Source organism: Rhinoraja longicauda, chromosome 24 (genome assembly GCF_053455715.1).
Source record: "Rhinoraja longicauda isolate Sanriku21f chromosome 24, sRhiLon1.1, whole genome shotgun sequence".
Classification (NCBI taxonomy): Eukaryota; Metazoa; Chordata; class Chondrichthyes; order Rajiformes; family Arhynchobatidae; genus Rhinoraja; species Rhinoraja longicauda.
The window spans coordinates 21,953,746-21,972,921 of NC_135976.1; the positions used below are offsets into that span (position 1 = coordinate 21,953,746).

At 44.6% G+C, this 19,176-nt stretch overlaps 1 pseudogene; it reads right to left on the bottom strand.

Moving 5' to 3' along the window:
- Window positions 1-18,130, bottom strand: part of LOC144605220 (uncharacterized) — a 19,412-nt pseudogene extending 1,282 nt beyond the window's left edge.
- Between the last annotated feature and the right edge of the window lie 1,046 nt (window positions 18,131-19,176).

Here is a 19,176-nt window from a genome sequence, read left to right on the forward strand (position 1 = left end):
TGAGCAAATGGCGTGAATGCCAAATGACACGTGTAATATTTTTAGCCCAGCAGAACAATAATGGAAATTCAATTTCTGAGCGACCAAAAATAAAAACTGTTATGGGGAGGAGGCGCTAATTGTATTCCATCTAAAGGAAACCGAAACTGTATGTGCAGCCTTATTATTAGCAACATTAGAACAACACCGGGAAATTTACTCAACAAATTGAGTCACTGTGGGATAGTCGAGTTGTCTCCACATCTCCTTGTGATGCATTCGGACAGATAATTCAAAACATAGACGGGAACAAATCTCAGGCTGAATTGGAAGCAGAAAACACGATTTGACAATACGCTAGCAAGGATTGGAAAACAAGTAGGTTTGGCAGTACCTTATTTCTGTTTTGAATGAATGAATACATTATTTTCACATGCGACACCTCTCAGTGGTATTATTTGATTGCAAACCCAAAGTATGCAAATTCTCGCCGCATAAAAGGCACTTGCAGAATTCCGAAGTATCCGGCCAGGTCTCTCTTTATGCTGCCCATCCCCTCCTCCCCGCCTGAGCCAGGTCCTCCTCGTTCTGCCCACTCCCCCTCCCTCACGGCGGCCCTCGCGCGCCCGTTCCCCATTGTTCTTGCCTCTCCCTCAGGGCTCTCCCCCCACGCCACGTCCCCCATTATACATTGTTCTTCCCCCACCCTTACGGTGGTTCCCACACGTATTGTTCTTCACCCTCCCTCACAGCGGTCCACTCACGTCGGGTCCTCAATTGTCCCTTACCGCAGCAGCGACGTCCTCACTTCCAAATGGTCCGTCCTCGTCCGTCGGTCGCCGCCATCATCAACCGCCTCGCGATGTTCCGCCCTCGCCTTCTTCTCGACTAGCGGCCGTATTCCAAATTGAAGAAAATCTTCTGACTGCACCGAATGAGTTAGAAACATCAATAGAAGCAAGTAAGTGGGGAGACGTATCAGTAATAAACTGGCACATCAAGCAGACCATAATTTCGCTGCAAGGTATTCATGTACGTTTTAAAATTCTAGAATCTTTAAATTAATTAGCATTGGCACAGGAAACAAATGAACGCTTGAATGAGTAGGAAAACATGGAACGTTTATGACAATACCTTTTATCATAACACATCATATCAGAATATCAATGGGGTATAAAATACACTCGAAACGGTACTGCGAATAAATTGTTGTTCGACCTGCAGAATCATGCCGCAATCCCCAAAAAGAAAATATCGCACGAAATGGCGTTAATTTGAAAAATAAAAAATATCGGATATATTTCGCAATGCTTACTCAATATGTAGGTACAGAATTCTTGTTGCACTTATGGAAATTATCAGAATTATACCAAGCAGTACAATGGTTGCAGTGATCATATAATTGTACATTTGGACTAATTGTGATAAATAACAAAAAAGCACACATTTCAATTTTCTCACGATACTTTTCCAGGTAAGGACATGATGACTAAAATGCAATGCAGACATTTAATTAGAAGCCGATCATATGTTAACTTTGGATTTCATTGAAGTGATTGTGAACAGAAATTGCAAAAAAATATTATTAGCAATAGAAGGGCACGTGAACGCTGACACCCTGCAGCTAAGTATCAATTTGAATGACCGGAGTTAAAGAAAGAAAGCTCATCCTGTTTAATACAGTAGAATTCACACGATAACAAGGGTGAAGTTAATGTTATCTACCAAGATAAAGCCGTAAACCAGTGCGCAATAAACGGATGGAATTTAAAATATCCTATGCTAGCATGAAATAATACATTTTATTGACATGGGCAGAAAGATACCTATGTCTCACAGCATCGCACTAACGAAAGGACAATGCACGGCAGAAATCAGATGGAAATGCTGCATATAGCGAGTGTCTGCCTTCCACTAACCAAAGCGGCTGGAAGTATTCAATCATAAGTACATAATTTCATGTTATAGGAGCAGAGATAGGTCATTCACCCGATTGTGTCTTATCCACCATTCAATCATGTTAAATCTATCACAGCCTCTCAACACATTCGGGTCGTAGAGTCACCGACTGGTACAGTGTGAAACATGTCCTTCGGCTCAACTCGCCCAAAAGCGGGCAACATTGTCCCAGCTACACGAGCCCCACTTGCTTGCACTTGATCCATATCCATTTAAACCGCTCCATTCCACGTCCCTGTCTAAATGTTTCTGAAACAATGGGATAGTCCTAGCCTCAACCACCTCCTCTGGCAGCATGTTCCATACACCCGCCACACCTTGTGTGAAAATGTACCCATCGAATTCCTATTTCATCATTTACTCTTTACCTTGAACCTACTTTATGTCCTCTGGTCCTCGATTCCCTTACTCTGGGCAAGAAACTCTGTGCATCTACCCGATCTATTCCTCTCCTGATTCATTTTTCATCTCTATAAGATCAGCACTTATGCTCCAACGGACCAGGGAATAGAGACCCATCCTAATCAATCTCTCCCTACAACTCACACCTTCTAGCCTTGCCAAAAACGTCGTAAGTCTTTCCTGAACCCTTTCATGCTTGACAATATATTTCCCATAACATGGTGCCCAAAACTGAACACAATATTCTAATCACTGTCGGACCAACGTCTTGTGACCTCCCAACTTCTATATTCAGTACTCTGACTGTTGAAGGCGAAAGTGCCAAAGGCCTTTTTGACCACTTTATCGACCTGCGACTCGACATTCAAAGAACCACGCTTCCATGTTGGTTTCCACAACCTATCGAAACGCAAAGGAGCAGATTTTTAAATGTTTTTGCAAACAATGTTATTTTCTGCAGAGAATAATCTATCTGCATCAACCCTGGAATTCGAGACAATCCCAAGACAAATGACGAATCGGGTCTGGATTTCAATATCCTCCTTCAGCATCGCAAGAATCTGCACACAGCGAACATTTTCAGTAATGGACAGGATTGACCTGCTATAGCTTACATGGGATATATGTGAGCAATGATTCCAGAATAAAGACATCGAACCGCGGTCCACAGGAATTAACTAAGACGTTTCGGGTCACGACCTCATCAGACTGATTATCAGAGGAGGGGAAACTTGGAAGAAAAGAGTGACATGGGAGGGATATCTGGTATTATCTTCCTGCGATGGAAGAGGAATCCAGATCAATGGGTATATTTTAAGGTGGCGGTGATAGATATTTCTCAGACCGAGGAACCATGATTCATAAGATCATAAGTGTTTGGAGCAGAATTAGGCCATTCAGCCCATCAAGTTTACTCTGCCATTTAGACATTACTGATCTACCTTTCCTTCCTAACCCTATTCTCCTGCCTTCTCCCGATAACCTCTGACACATGTACTAATAAGAAATCTCTCTATCTCTGCCTTAAATATATCAATTGCCTTGGCCTAAATAGCCTTTTGTGGCAAATAATTCCACAGATTCACCATCCTCTGAATAGAGAACCCCCTTTCACAGGAATTGGACCTACACTTGCAGTGGAATCTGACCAACGTTCATAGGACCTAAAACTCAAAACAATTAATCTAGGTGGGACTCGAACCCACCCAGGCGGAAACTTCCTTTACCAAGAAAGCCGCTTCGGTTTATCTCTTTTCCTGTGAGTAAATGCACACCAACCTATGTTTTTCATGCATTTCACATTCTGCGTCGGTTGAAATTAAACGTACTGTCGGTGGAAAACATTTATACGTTTCACTCGTTCATACTTCCCAGTTATCAACATACTGTGTATTTTCAGGACCAAAATGCACAAACACATAAACCGCCGGAATTCACTTAGGTCTTTAGAAATTTATGTTTCACACAAACACTAATTCACACTCGCACGCGGCGATTTCTCCTTGTGCGCACAAGTGTCCTCCTTCCTATGCTCCCCGTCGGAGCCATCCCGCAGGTCCTCGTCACGACGCGAACATCCGAGTGCCAGAACTCTCCTTTATTCTGTTCGTGGGTCCAACACCGAAGTACCTAGTGGGGGATTCGATCCTTGAACTGCAGCGGCACCCCTGGCAGGACCTTATTCCTTAACGGGTTCTTCCAACCTTCTGTTGCATTTCCCATTCTCTCTGCTCAACGCCGCAATTACCAGCATTTTTCAGTTCAGCTGCCAATGCCATGGCACAGATGAACTACTGTACACAAGAGGAAATTTGTATTCCAGTGTTAGGCTCAATCTTATGCATAAGTATGAGCGACCACGGACTCGTAAACGATTTGTCACCGGGACTCAATTACGTTTTCTCGAAAAGGAAAGTTAAAAATTAACCACCTCGGTGGAACTTACAAGAACTGTCGTCGCCTATCAACTGGTCTATAACAACTTGCACTGGTTTTCCAGGCACACTTTATTTAGATGTGCAAAAGGAGAGTCGCACAGTCCCATTCAGAGTACTCCTAACTCAGAGTACACTGAAAGATGAACTTTTTAATCAATCGGATTTTTTACTAACATATAGAATTACCAGTCTACCGACTTTATGATAAGTGGTAGTTAATGATAGGACGTTGCACTTTACCAACCAGTCCCAATATGTTCTGATAATTGTAAGTAATCAATTGAAGTTTAAATTATAGTGTTATATATTTGGTCCGAGGGGACAAGCGATATGTCATTGTCAGATCGGAGACGTCATTCTATGTGGTTTACTACAAGGTGTGACTTCCAAGATAGCTGGTTCTGGTACAGTATTTTCTAGGGAAGCTGTGGACAGTGAGGTCTCAGCCGGTTTCCCAATAATTCAAATAGCCTTATCTCGTTGTTTGCAAATTAACAATTGCCACGATATGGTTTCCACCATGCCACTTTGATTATCTTCATTCTGTTTTTGCTTAATACAATAACAGTACACGATTGAATGTATCACAATATTTTCTGTTTTCCGTGCTTTTTCCCTCCCCTGCTCTACAATAAAAGACATTATGTTCCTTGCCCGTATACAGGAAATGAAGTTAAATTGAATGTGATAGTAATTGCAGACGAGGTGCTACAATGTTCCACCAATCTTTACGAATCCTTCTATTTCTTAAAACAATGCTACTCATTTTAAAAGCCCTAGCAATTATAAGGAATAAGTGCTAACATATGCGTCGTTTCTTTTCAGGACCTGGACAGAATTGCGTCTTTGACGGTGGGAACCAGGGCATAAATCATTAAATTGTTGTTTATCACCTCATACGTGAAGGGAGTTACTCGTGTGTTGCCCATTCCCCGTTTTTTAAAGCTCGAGTTCTATTAATCAAAGTCCTCTGTATTCATGTGTATTCTGAAATGTGCAGTTGATTGGCAATAAATATGTGTTTTCTTGAATAAGATGGAAATATTTCTTATCATTCATGAGAAATACATATATAAATCTGTTCATTAAAGTAAACATGCCGCTGCAGAATAGGATACGGCCCTGTGCATTATGACGTGCCTACCCTTATGACTTGATCATGTGCCATTCAATCTTGTCGGTAAAACTTCGGCGCTCCTCCAATTTCATCTTGCAGATGCAGAGCTTCGTGAAAAAAACGCAGGTAAATTACTGAAACGCTGAATTACAACGCCAAACGAGACATCGTATGGAGAGATTTTCAATGTGGCTCTTTCAGTAATAACAGCGGAATCTCCTATTTTGCTATAGTGTGAAGGCATGTGTGAAATGCGAGTCATTAATATATAAATTGCACGTTACACAGAAACAAAGAATATTACCTAATACATTCATATTTGCAGCACGTGTTTGAATGCTGCCTGAATAGTTTCCCATTATTTTACTCAATTCATACCTCGATAAGTATTTTTTTCCAGCACTAAATGACGACAATCGCTCACTGGCGACATAATTCACGTCCCTGTAGCATTGAATAGATTTATAGGCAACAAATCTCAAAGTATACATACGGGCACCGCGTTACGTGTTAAATAACGTATTCGAAGGCCATTTCCGAATATGTCACATTAAAAAAACTGGATTCATATTTGGGGTATCAGACAATACAGTTCTGAAAAGGTTTTCTTGACCCTGTGTATTAAAAGAGAAAGTACTTCATTCAAGCATACGACGGATAGCTTATGATCACATAGTGTCATACAGTGTGGAAATAGGCCCTGCGGTCCAACTTGCCCACACTGCTCAACATGTCCCAACTGTACTAGTCCCACCTGCCAGCGTTTGGTCCACATCCCACCAAACCTTTCCTATCCATATAAATGTCTATCTGTTTCTTCAATGTTGGGATAATCCCTGCCGCAACAACCTCCTCTGGTAGCCTGTTCCATACACTCACGGCCCATTGTGTGAAAAAGTTACACCTCATATTTCAAAGAAATCTATTTCCATTCACCTTAAATCAATGCCCTTTGGTCTTCGATTCATCTATTATGAGCAAGAGACTCCATGCATCAAGTCGGTTGAGATTTAATACACCTCAATACACCCGTCATCCTATTGCGCTCCAATGAATAGATTCTCAGCATACTCAACCTCTCCCTATAGCTCAAGACATTTAGCCCTGGCAGCACCTTTGCAAATCTTCGCTGTACCCTATCCAGCATGACAACATATTTTCATTAACGGTGCCCGGAATTGAACACAATGATGTAAATGCGACCTCATTAACGTCTTATACAACAGCACCACGACTTCCCAACTTCTATACTCAATACTCTGACAGATGAAGTCCAATGGGCCAAAGGTCTTTTTTCCCACCCTATCTACCTGCGGCTCCGCCTTCAAGGGATCATGAACCTACAATCCTAGATCCCTCTGCTGTACAACACTCCCCAGTGTAGGTCATGCCCATGTTAGACTTTCCAAAACGCAACATCTCAAATTTCTAGGCATTAAATTCCATCAACCATTCCTCAGCATACTTGGCCAATCGATTAATTTCCTGCTGCAATTTTGCACAGCCATTTTCACCATCTGCAAAATCGCGCACATTTGTATCATATGTAATCTTGCTAATCTTCTCGTGTACGCAGTCATCCAAATCATTAGTATAATTGGTAAACAGTAGCGAACCCAGCACCCATACCTGAGACACACCGCTGGTCACAGGCCTCCAGTCCGAGAAGCAACCTTCCACCATCACACCTCTGCTTCCTTCCATGAAGCCAATTTTCTATCCATTCAGCCATCTCTCCATTGGTCGCATGCGATATCACCTTCCAGAGCAGCTGACCATGCGGAACTTTGTCGAATGCTTTACTGAAGTCATCTACATGATAACGTCTTCACGTATGCCCTCGTCTACCTTTGTGGGCAAGTTTTCAAAAAACTCAATCAGATGTTGACTATCACAAATCAGCCTTTGTTCGTCTAAATGCCTGTATGTCCTATTCCTCAGATTACACTAGGTATTCGCCGTATCGGGGTGATCTAATTGAAACAAATTAGAATTCCTTTTTTCAAGCCATCCCCGTGGCTATGTTCGCCTGTAACGTGCTAATATTCCCCTTATATTTATCCCTTTATATATTATATAATTTTAAAACGGCAAAAAATTAGCGATGTAAGGTTGATTGCAAGGAACCAGTGCGGGTGTGTAATCACTTTGCTTGGAACTGACAAGGGAAGTCAGGGACAGCATAAAAATTAAGGAGAGGAAGTATAACATAGCAAAGAAGAGTGGGAAGACAGAGGATTGGGACTCTTTTAAAGAGCAACAAAAGTTAACTAAAAAGGCAATACGGGGAGAAAAGATGAGGTACGAGGGTAATCTAGCCAATAATATAAAGGAGGATAGCGAAAGTTTTTTTAGGTACGTGAAGAGGAAAAAAATAGTCAAGGCAAATTTGGATCCCTTGAAGACAGAAGCAGGGGCATTTATTATGGGGAACAAAGAAATGGCAGACGAGTTAAACCGTTACTTTGGATCTGTCTTCACTGAGGAAGATACACACAATCTCCCAAATGTTCTAGGGGCCGGAGAACCTAGGGTGATGGAGGAACTGAAGAAAATCCACATTAGGCAGGAAATGGTTTTGGGTAGACTGATGGGACTGAAGGCTGATAAATCCCCAGGGCCTAATGGTCTGCATCCCAGGGTACTTAAGGAGGTGGCTCTAGAAATAGTGGAAGCATTGGAGATCATTTTTCAATGTTCTATAGATTCAGGATCAGTTCCTGTGGATTGGAGGATAGCAAATGTTATCCCACTTTTTAAGAAAGGAGGGAGAGCGAAAACGGGTAATTATAGACCAGTTAGTCTGACATCAGTGGTGGGGAAGATGCTGGAGTCAATTATAAAGACGAAATTGCTGAGCATTTGGATAACAGTAACAGGATCGTTCCGAGTCAGCATGGATTTACGAAGGGGAAATCATGCTTGACAAATCTACTGGAATTTTTTGAGGATGTAACTAGGAAAATTGACAGGGGAGAGTCAGTGGATGTGGTGTACCTCGACTTTCAGAAAGCCTTCGACAAGGTCCCACATAGGAGATTAGTGGGCAAAATTAGGGCACATGGTATTGGGGGTAGGGTACTGACATGGATAGAAAATTGGTTGACAGACAGAAAGCAAAGAGTGGGGATAAATGGATCCCTTTCGGAATGGCAGGCAGTGACCAGTGGGGTACCGCAAGATTCGGTGCTGGGACCCCAGCTATTTACGATATACATTAATGACTTAGACGAAGGGATTAAAAGTACCATTAGCAAATTTGCAGATGATACTAAGCTGGGGGGTAGTGTGAATTGTGAGGAAGATGCAATAAGGCTGCAGGGTGACTTGGACAGGTTGTGTGAGTGGGCGGATACATGGCAGATGCAGTATAATGTAGATAAGTGTGAGGTTATTCACTTTGGAAGTAAGAATAGAAAGGCAGATTATCTGAATGGTGTCAAGTTAGGAGGAGGGGGAGTTCAACGAGATCTGGGTGTCCTAGTGCATCAGTCAATGAAAGGAAGCATGCAGGTACAGCAGGCAGTGAAGAAAGCCAATGGAATGTTGGCCTTCGTAACAAGAGGAGTTGAGTATAGGAGCAAAGAGGTCCTTCTACAGTTGTACCGGGCCCTGGTGAGACCGCACCTGGAATACTGTGTGCAGTTTTGGTCTCCAAATTTGAGGAAGGATATTCTTGCTATGGAGGGCGTGCAACGTAGGTTCACTAGGTTAATTCCCGGAATGGCCGGACTGTCGTATGTTGAAAGGCTGGAGCGATTGGGCTTGTATGCACTGGAATTTAGAAGGATGAGGGGGGTCTTATTGAAACATATAAGATAATTAGGGGATTGGACACATTAGAGGCAGGAAACATGTTCCCAATTTTGGGGGAGTCCAGAACAAGGGGCCACAGTTTAAGAATAAGGGGTAGGCCATTTAGAACAGAGATGAGGAAGAACTTTTTCAGTCAGAGAGTGGTGAAGGTGTGGAATTCTCTGCCTCAGAAGGCAGTGGAGGCCAGGTCGTTGGATGCTTTCAAGAGAGAGCTGGATAGAGCTCTTAAGGATAGCGGAGTGAGGGGGTATGGGGAGAAGGCAGGAACGGGGTACTGATTGAGAGTGATCAGCCATGATCGCATTGAATGGCGGTGCTGGCTCGAAGGGCTGAATGGCCTACTCCTGCACCTATTGTTTATTGTCTATTGTCTATTGTCACCCATCCTTTGCATTTGCAGAACTCGACTCTTTAAAAGAGGATCTGCAAAAGAAAGGTGAGATATTAATAGACCTAACTTTCATCAGTGTTCCTTCCATGTATATATATTTGTTTCGCAGATGAGTGCCGCTACCATATCCATTATGTGTTCTTGAGCCCCAATCTCCCTTCAGAAGGCATTTGTCAAACCGTTGAATGACTGCAAATAATGAGAAAGTCAGTGTCAAGTTGCACAAAAAAACCACTCCGCATCCTATGGAGTACGCACAACTTTAAGCGCCATTTGCTTTAACCATATTTTGTACTCTCCATCTTCCCGCGGACATTCTCTAGATTATTCAATTTTCCAGCGAAGGTACTTTCGTCAATCTATTTGAAGAGACATGGAGCAAACAGTGTCGAAAATTTAGCCATCGATATCTATTCAAGAGGATATGCTCTCGGAATAGGGCAATGACGGGGGGACCATCGATCTATGAGAAGACAGGAGATGATGAGAAATTAATACCTTGAACAGGAAGTTGTCGCGATATCACCATGCCGCAGCAACGCCAACAAGCTAGTGACATGCCTGAAAGAGAGTAACAACCAGGGAGAGGTTCTTACAATGGATGGAGGGAGAGGAGATGGGTCAGCAAGGAAATACCGAAAAACAATGGTTGTGGAAATCGAAGGAGGGCTGAATGACCAATTTTGTCTCAATGGAGACAAACGACATAGTTTATGATTCAGGGTTCACAAATTCCCGTGCATTGGGGACGCAGCTATATTTGGTCAATTAGCCCAATTGGCATTTACATAACATTTAAGGTTAATGAATTGGTTAAACTTTCGCTATGGTGTATGCTAATCAGGAGCTTAGTTTCAATGTAACATGTTTCAAGTTCGTTCGCCCTTTAAAATAATGAAGCAGTTCGGAAAAATCATTTATATGGCAAGCGATCTCGGGGTTCTATGACTTGGTAGATGCCTATCAAAGTTGAGAATACTTCTTGTGGCCGGGATACCTATATTTACATGCGTTACCATTGATTTCACCAGATTCAACACCTGTTACTTCATTGGATCGCCAGATTGAATCATGATGTACAGCTATATGCTGGAAATTAATGTTTATCAGGCAGCTTAAGATAACACAGTCTGATGCGACAAAACAGTATATCGGTGAGGAACGCATGCATACATTTGTTGGAAAGCTGAGATGGCTAATCAATAGTCAATAGTCAATAGTCAATAGTCGTTTATTTGTCACATACACATAAATGTGTAGTGAAATGAAACATTACCCGCAGTTAAACAATAAGACCAATAAGAATAATCAATAAAAATGCAATAACACATACAATCACAACTAACACCAAACAAAAAGAAACATCCATCACAGTGAGTCTCCTCCAGTCCCTCCTCACTGTGATGGAAGGCCAAAAATGTCTTTTTCTCTTCCCTGCCGTCTTCTCCCGCGGTCAGGCTGTTGGAGTTGCCACGTCGGGGCGGTCGGGGCTCCCGATATTGAAGCCCCCGCTGGACGGTGAAAGGTCCACGGCCTATTCCAGGCCGCGCCGGACGGTGAAAGGTCCGCGGCGGGCCGACCCAAGCCCCGCGATTCGGGGCGGGCGAACACGCTGCCTCTGCCGCTGCCGGAGCTCCCGATGTCGGCCCCCATCCAGGGGCCTGCGGGCTTCCGACGTCCACGCGGCCCGCGCCGGAGCCTCCGGAGACGAATCGCAGCCGCTCCCGCAGCATCCGCAGGCAGCCAGCGCCGCAGGTGGTGAGTCCGGGCCGCGGGCTCTGCGAACCAGAGCCCCAGGTGGTCCCAGGTGCATGGCCGATGGTAGGCCGCAACGGGAACGGAGACACGACACAGAAACAAAGGTCGCGTCTCCGTTCGGGAGAGAGAATTTTACAGTTCCCGTTCCCTCCCACCCCCCCACCCCCACATAACATAACATACAACACTACACCATATTAAAACTACAATTCATACAAAAACAACAAAAAACACAAAAGACAGACGGACTGCAGGCAAGCCGCAGCTGCGACGGCAGCGCTTGCTCCTCTAAGGCTCACTCCTCTAAGGCATGTCCGAAAGGTTGAAATAATGCCCTGCATCAAAGCACAGAAGCATTGAGGCTGATAAGTGGGGGAGGATGATGCGATGCTTGTATGAAACGGTAGTCGTTTCTGTGGCAAGAGACGTGATCCATTGCAGTATTTTGCACTTTAATATGAGGTTCAAGACACCTACAGCCGGCTGTAGCGCTTTCTAAAGGATGAGTGTAAACAGGCAGAGATAAAAATATTCGTGGATATTCCACAATAATGTTATATGGAGGTTGAAGGGAGAGGCCATGCATGTTGAATATATATAGCTGATAACATTTAAATAAATGAAGACGACTAAGAATGTAACCTCTAGATCTTCAATGGTGAGTACTCAAAGCCAGGTGTGAGGTTCCACCTTATGGATCCTTTCGGTGGTATGGCCATACATGGCTATTAGTCTATTAGTGGCATGTTTTTTTTTTATTGTGGGGGGACAGTTGCACGAACAACCGCCATAAGGTCGGTGGCAGACATCGACCGGTGTCCAACGACAACGTCTCCAAGCAGTTTGGCAGTTTCTCCATGCTATAGATTTGATCACCATATTCCGCTTGTATCATTACCAACAACGGGTTCCTGTAACCCCTTTGCCAAGAATATTCTCCTCGAAATGTCCGCCAAGGGTGACCCCGTCGGGAACATAGCTCTTACTAGTTTAGCCTTGAGACACACATCAGATTCTCAGCAGCAATCCTCAGCGAAGCTCTGGGTAATCTGTGCTGTCAAGTGCTGTGCTGAACAGGATTCGGTGCTAAGTGGCCGAATAAATTGTACAAGAGAGGGTGGTTTCACTTTATGTTCACTGCAGCAATTATAGCGATAGGTGAGACTGTGAATCCGGGTGGGTTACGCCCTAACTGGACCAGATGGAAGCGTGTAACTGATAAAGGGAAGTGGTGCGACTTTATGTTGCCATCTAGGCTTCAAAACAAGTTGGGGAGAAAACAAAAAACACGGAATACGCTTGCTGTCACTGAATATTAAAAAAATGGAAGGAAAATGATGTCAGTCTAAGCGCTTACATAATCTGGATGATGCATATGGACAGGATGCATTTATTTTAAGATAAATGATCTCACACTTAGGCGGATGAGCAGAGTATGTGGATTATTTCGTGATAATGTGGTAGCATTGCTTCCTATGATGCCATGTTGAAAGATGGACAGTGAAGACCACACAGCATTCAAACAAAGAAAATCGTCATGATTGGTGGGGAATGCAAAATATTTGCCAATATTGCTGTGTTAATTAAATATTCCATTGCAATATTATGGCAAGCGGAAAAACTTTAGAAACATTAAAATCTGGCCATGTTAGTGAACATTATCATCAAGAGGGGGGAGGATTCATTTGCCAGGAACATTCACCTTTCAGGCAGCGCTTAGTAAAGAGTCAGTTATTTAAGTAAATCAATGTAACTTATAAAAAGTCACGATTACACTGTTCATAGGTTCATAAGTTTCGTAAGAGATAGGAGAAGAATTGGGCCATTCGGCCCATCAAGTCTACTCCGCCATTTAAACATTACTGCTCTATTTCCCCTCGCTACCCCATTCCCCTGCGTTCTCCCCGCAACCCCTGACACCTGTACTAGTCAAGAACTTTTCAATCTCCGCTTTAAAACATATTCATTGATTTGGCCCCCACAGCTGTCTGTGGCAATGCATTACACGGATTCGCCACTGTCTGGCTAAAGAAATCCCACCTGATATCATTTCCAACGGAACATACTTTAATTCTGAGGTTATGACATCTGGTCCTAGACTCTCCCACTGACGGAAACATCCTGCACATCCACTCTATCCAAACCTTGCACTATTTGCTAAGTTTCAATGAGGTTTCCCTCATCCTTCCAAACTCCAGTGAGTAAAAGATGAACATCGTCAAACGCTCATCATATGTTAACCCAATCATTCCTGGGGCAATTCTGACAAATCTCCTTTGGACCCTATTGAAAATCAAGAGATAGCAGATGGCGCAAACTGGAGCAACCAATGTTCTGTGGCAGATTTCAGCAGGTTGAGGACTATGTGTGGGTAGGAATGGGATTGTCCAAATGTTGGTTCAAAATCTTTTATCAGATATGATGACAGCATCACTTCATACGTTCCAATCATGGCTGCAACACACCAATGTTCTTTTTTGCCCGTTATTTATTCAAGTGTCACTTGGCAACGCCATTCGTAGACATGGGGCTAGCATATACATGGGGCTAGTGGTCATAAGCTGCTAGGGTACACATCAGTTGGCACATCTGCCTCTAGCTCTGCACCACTCCTCTTGGCGCCCACTATCGTGTCATAGAGTAATATAAAGTGAAAATAGGGCCTTCACCCCAACTTGCCCACACCGGCCAACATGCCCCATCTACTGTAGTCCCACCTGCCAGTGCTTGGCCCATACCGCTCTAAACCTAAGGAGGTATCAGTGTAAATGCTTCTTAAACGTTGTGATAATATCGTCTTCGTCTACCTCAAACTTCCTCAAACATTGGCGGTAATGTTACTCTTCGTAAATGTTGTTTCAATGAGTCAGAAGCAATCCTAACAAAATTATATGTATTTCCAGAGGAAATGCTAAGGAAGAAAGACATTGGTAAGATGACAAAATTAGTCCATGCTATATTTTGTCATTTTGTAAATTTATTTAGGATTGTCCAAATCGCGATATTTCTGGCTGCTGACATTTAAACGAAATTACATATATGGTTTGGAATTGCGCCAGAACCCAACAGAAATACGCTTTCATGAAAAAATAATACGTTCCAAATGATTTGGAGAGGAACACAGATATACCAAGAACACTTGCTTGAAGGTCGGTGGTGTTATAGAATGTTTTCTTATGAGTCAATGAGACATATAATTTTGTTAGGATTGCTTCTGACTCATTGAAAGTGAAATACACATCTTCTGGGTGCACTGGGACGCATTCTCAGTGATGTGACCTGGGGTAATCGGGTGTTTCGGGTCTCACAACATCAGACAACCTCGCCCAGGCGACCCATCCAGGGTTGATCAGGTCCCGACTTGCGTCCCAGCAGCAACCGTCCTCTTAATCCAAAACCATGTAGTGGCTTTCGCTGCGGATTCGTTTGCGGATTGAATGGTCCTCTTCTTTGCAGCCCCGTAATGGCCAAGTGGTTGAGAGTGGGCGTCCTGCAAAGGCTCTACAGCCCACCTCTATGGGTTCATAGCATGTCTTCCAGGCTCCGACCCGGCACATCTCCACCAGTTCCTGGTACTTTGCGCGTTTCCTCTCATTTGCTTCTTTAATACGCTCTTCCCATTGTCACTTCGGAGGTGATGATCATGTCTGGCCGGAGGGTGGTTGTTGTGATGTGCTGTGGAAATTTCAGCGGTTTGGCCAGATCGACGTGCAGCTGCCAGTCAGTGACCGTGTAGAGAAAGCCCGCCCTTGTTTTTGGTTGCGGTCGAGGCTTCTCTCCAGCTTTGACAAAAGTGATTGATTTCTTTGGGGCGTGGTGGTGTTTGCTGTTACTGATGGTAGTGCCTATGCTCTCAGCAACCACATTGAGCACCTGGTCCTGGCGCCAACGATAGCGACGTTCCCCAAGGGAAAATGGGCAGCTGCCGAGGAGATGTTCTAATGATCATCTTCCAGAACAAAGTGGGAGGAAGGTGTCTTGCTCTTGCCCTAGACCTGGTTTGATGGGCATGGTAGGGCATGGTAGACAGCTTGGACAAGGAACCTAATGCGCTGGAGGTCTGCCTGTATGGAGTTTGACCAGGTAATCCTGCGCTGCGGCATGCTCTCCCACCTTGTCCACGCTCCCTGCTGCCTGAGCCGCACCGTTCTGCTCACACGCTCTTCCTCCACTCCTTCTCGAACCTCTTCCTGGATTAGATGGCGTCTCTCCTTGCCCTGGGCCTTGCCAACCTGGGTCTTAGGGAAGTATCCCAAGCCCGCTCTGCCAGTTGCCATTACTTCCTCCAACGTCCTTTGCCTTACGCGTGACTGCCACCTCCACTGCTTTCTCCGCCCTCGATTTCCTCCCTGTTCTCACCTCAATGGAGCCGATAACACCTTCGGGTCCTTCGAGTCCCTGTACTGCAGGGCCTATCTTGTCCGTGCCACCATAAGCTCTTCAGTGACGGCACTGAATGGGAACTGCAAGATGTTACTGGTCCAATACAGTGCTGCACTGTTGAGGCTGCGGGGAAGGCCAAGCCACCTGCGGAGAAAGCCACTGATCTTCCTTTAGAGGGACTCAACTGTGGTCAATGGAACAGCGTAAACCTGCAGAGGCCACAGAACTCGGGGCAGGGTGGAATGCTGATAGATCCATGCCTTGAATCTGTCAGGAGAGCCTGCCTTGTCGACTTTGGTGAGCCAGGCTTCAAGGTCTTCGATGGACTTTTAAATGGCGGCAGAGTCTTTCAGAGTTGCGTCAAAAAGCTTCCTCAAACTCTGAACAGGTTGCTCAGTGATGGAGGGAATGGCAGTTCCGGATAATAATAAGTGGAATTTGTCAGCCACCTTCCCCTTCTTCAGCACCATGGACCTTGACTTGGTTGGCTTGAAACTCATCCTTTCCCAGATGATAAGTTCCTCAAGACCTTGTAGGATCCATCTACTCCCTGGGACCGATGTTGTGGTGATGGTAAGGTCGCCCATAAAAGGTTTTATTGGGAGCTATCGTAGACCAGACATGGTTACAGGTTACAATAGACAATAGACAATAGACATTAGGTGCAGGAGTAGGCCATTCAGCCCTTCGAGCCAGCACCGCCATTCAATGCGATCATGGCTGATCACTCTCAATCAGTACCCTGTTCCTGCCTTCTCCCCAGACCCCCTCACTCCGCTATCCTTAAGAGCTCTACCCAGCTCTCTCTTGAAAGCATCCAACGAACTGGCCTCCACTGCCTTCCGAGGCAGAGAATTCCACACCTTCACCGCTCTCTGACTGAAAAAGTTATTCCTCATCTCCGTTCTAAATGGCCTACCACTTATTCTTAAACTGTGGCCCCTTGTTCTGGACTCCCCCAACATTGGGAACATGTTTCCTGCCTCTAATGTGTCCAATCCCCTAATTATCTTATATGTTTCAATAAGATCCCCCTCATCCTTCTAAATTCCAGTGTATACCAGCCTAATTGCTCCAGCCTTTCAACATACGACAGTCCCGCCATTCCGGACTGTCGTTACATTCAACCTCGGCTGTTTTAGCCACCATATTCATGGCAAGATCAAAATCAATAACACAAATGGTGCAGCCCGTTATAATTCCTTTTCCAAGCCGTTGCCAGTCTGATGTTCCTGACCCAGAGGTCACCCTCAGCCTGAAATTATGATAATGCAGGATGAGGACATTGATCTTACTGGGAATATTGTGGCGGTGTAGTGCAAACACAACCAGTCTGTGCGGTATGGACCCATTGGCATTGGACAGGTCGAACCACAGAACAACTAGGCCTCTTCTGTTTTGATGGGCTTCTCTGATGACCAGCATGACTACTCCAATGTGCTCCAAGCGTTCGGGAAGTCCAGGAATCCCACCTCTCTGCACTGAGGGTTCGATGCGGCTGTTTGAGGAGAAACTCAGTTAATCTTCGGAAGACAATGCTGAAAAACACCTTCCTTTCGAAGCTCACCTGCGAGATTGAACAAAACTGATTGATGTTCTTTGAGTTTTCCTCTTTCGGGATCGAAACTCCCTCAGCGCACATCCACTGGTCAGAAACTGTCCCCCTCGGCCACCACCTTCAAGATCTTCCATAGATGTCGAAGGACCTCTGCGCTGCGCTTGTACACTAAGTATGGTATGCCTCTAGGGCCTGGAGCAGAGGCTGGCGTGCCGCCTTGATGTCCTCCTTAACCTCCTTCAGACGGCTCTATCAGATTGAACTCTGTTGTTGTGGGGGCTGGGCTGATGAGAGCTTTCGTGGGTTCGACCTCCTGTTCCCTCATCGGATCGCTCAGGGTGTCATGGAGGAAGCGATTGACTTCATCTGTTGAGCACATGAAGCGGCCATTGCGCTTGTCCACATGTAATCGCCTGCTAAAGCCAAATGGATTGGTAATGAACGCAGCTCGCTTCTTGGCTCTCTTTCTGCTTCTTCTTCTCCTGTGCCACTCTGCTCTGCGGAGGGTCATAAGACTTTTCCTTAGGATGATTCATAGGTCGTCCAAGGCTTGCATCTCCTCGTCGGTAGATGACTTGTACTGGTTTTTGAGGGTTTGAAGCTCCTGCTGCAGTTGTATTTTGCTGGCCTGCGGTTGATGGTGTAAATGGTGAGCTTGGTGTTACCTTTCGCAACATGCCAAATCTTTCAGAGGCATAACTTATAATGATGGCAGTCATTATTTGGAGTCGGCGATCTGCATCTCCTTTGGCTGTGGCTTGAATGATGTTGGTCACGTCTTTGTTAAACTGCAGCAATTCGTTCCGGGTGATGGCTGGGGGCCACTTAATCCGTTGCTGTAGACATACTCTGCAGGGGTTGGGAGACTCTGGTGCGTGGAGGGACTGGGCTCTGTGGGGCTCCTCCTGCATCTCACCAGGTTCAAGGCCTGTGCGCTGCACCTATTATCCTTCACCGAGCATTTCATTCTTGCCTGATAGATTTTAAGGCGACGGTGAGTCTTACACAGCTTTCCGCAAATGCATCTTATACACGTAGTCAGGTCGTCGGCATGGTTAAATAACCTTTGGTCCGTCCCATTGGAGATTTCGTCCTCCTTCTCTCTCGGGATCTCCTGTGGGTATTTTTCATAAGGCCTTTCCGTAGCATTAGTGGGTTTCTTTCTCACGAAAGACGCAGACTGGTGTGCTAATCCATCCTGCCATGAGTGCCGTCTTACCGTGCCGTCAACTGTTTCTCCAGTAGTCACGAAACTATTCTTTGTTGTCACCAAGTCTATTCCTAGGTGCCACTGGCGGGCCAGGCTTCAATGTGAAAGATACATCTTCTGGATGCACAGGGACGCATCCTCAGTGAAGATATGTTTTAAAAATAAATTGGTCACTGTTTGCAAGAAACTCGGCAATTCCCTTGAACATGTACAGGTTTTGAAAGATGAAGATATGGCATCAATCCAGAATTGAAAGAAATTGTGACAAGCGAAAAGTGTTTCAAGGTTGAACAAGCATTCCGAAAATCAAACCCATAGCTCAAATCGTGCATACGTTTGTGCAACAAAATTAGTTTCTGCAATATGTCCAGCAATTATGTAAAAATAAAGGACTCACAAATCAATATCTTCCCGATACTGCCGTTAACACATGAAACTTAACCTAATATGTGTTCAGCTCAGCTATTTAATAACTGTTGTATTGCCCATTTGATTTGTAAAACAGTCGTTGCAATTTACTTCTGCAATTGATTTTTCCCTTCATGTTGAAACCTTTCTTGTGTCCCCAGAACTAGAGGACCTCAAAGAACAATGCAGTAAGTTGTCATTTTAGATAAATTACTCCAGTCGTAATCTAAAGGATGATTGCAATTATCAGCAAAATGT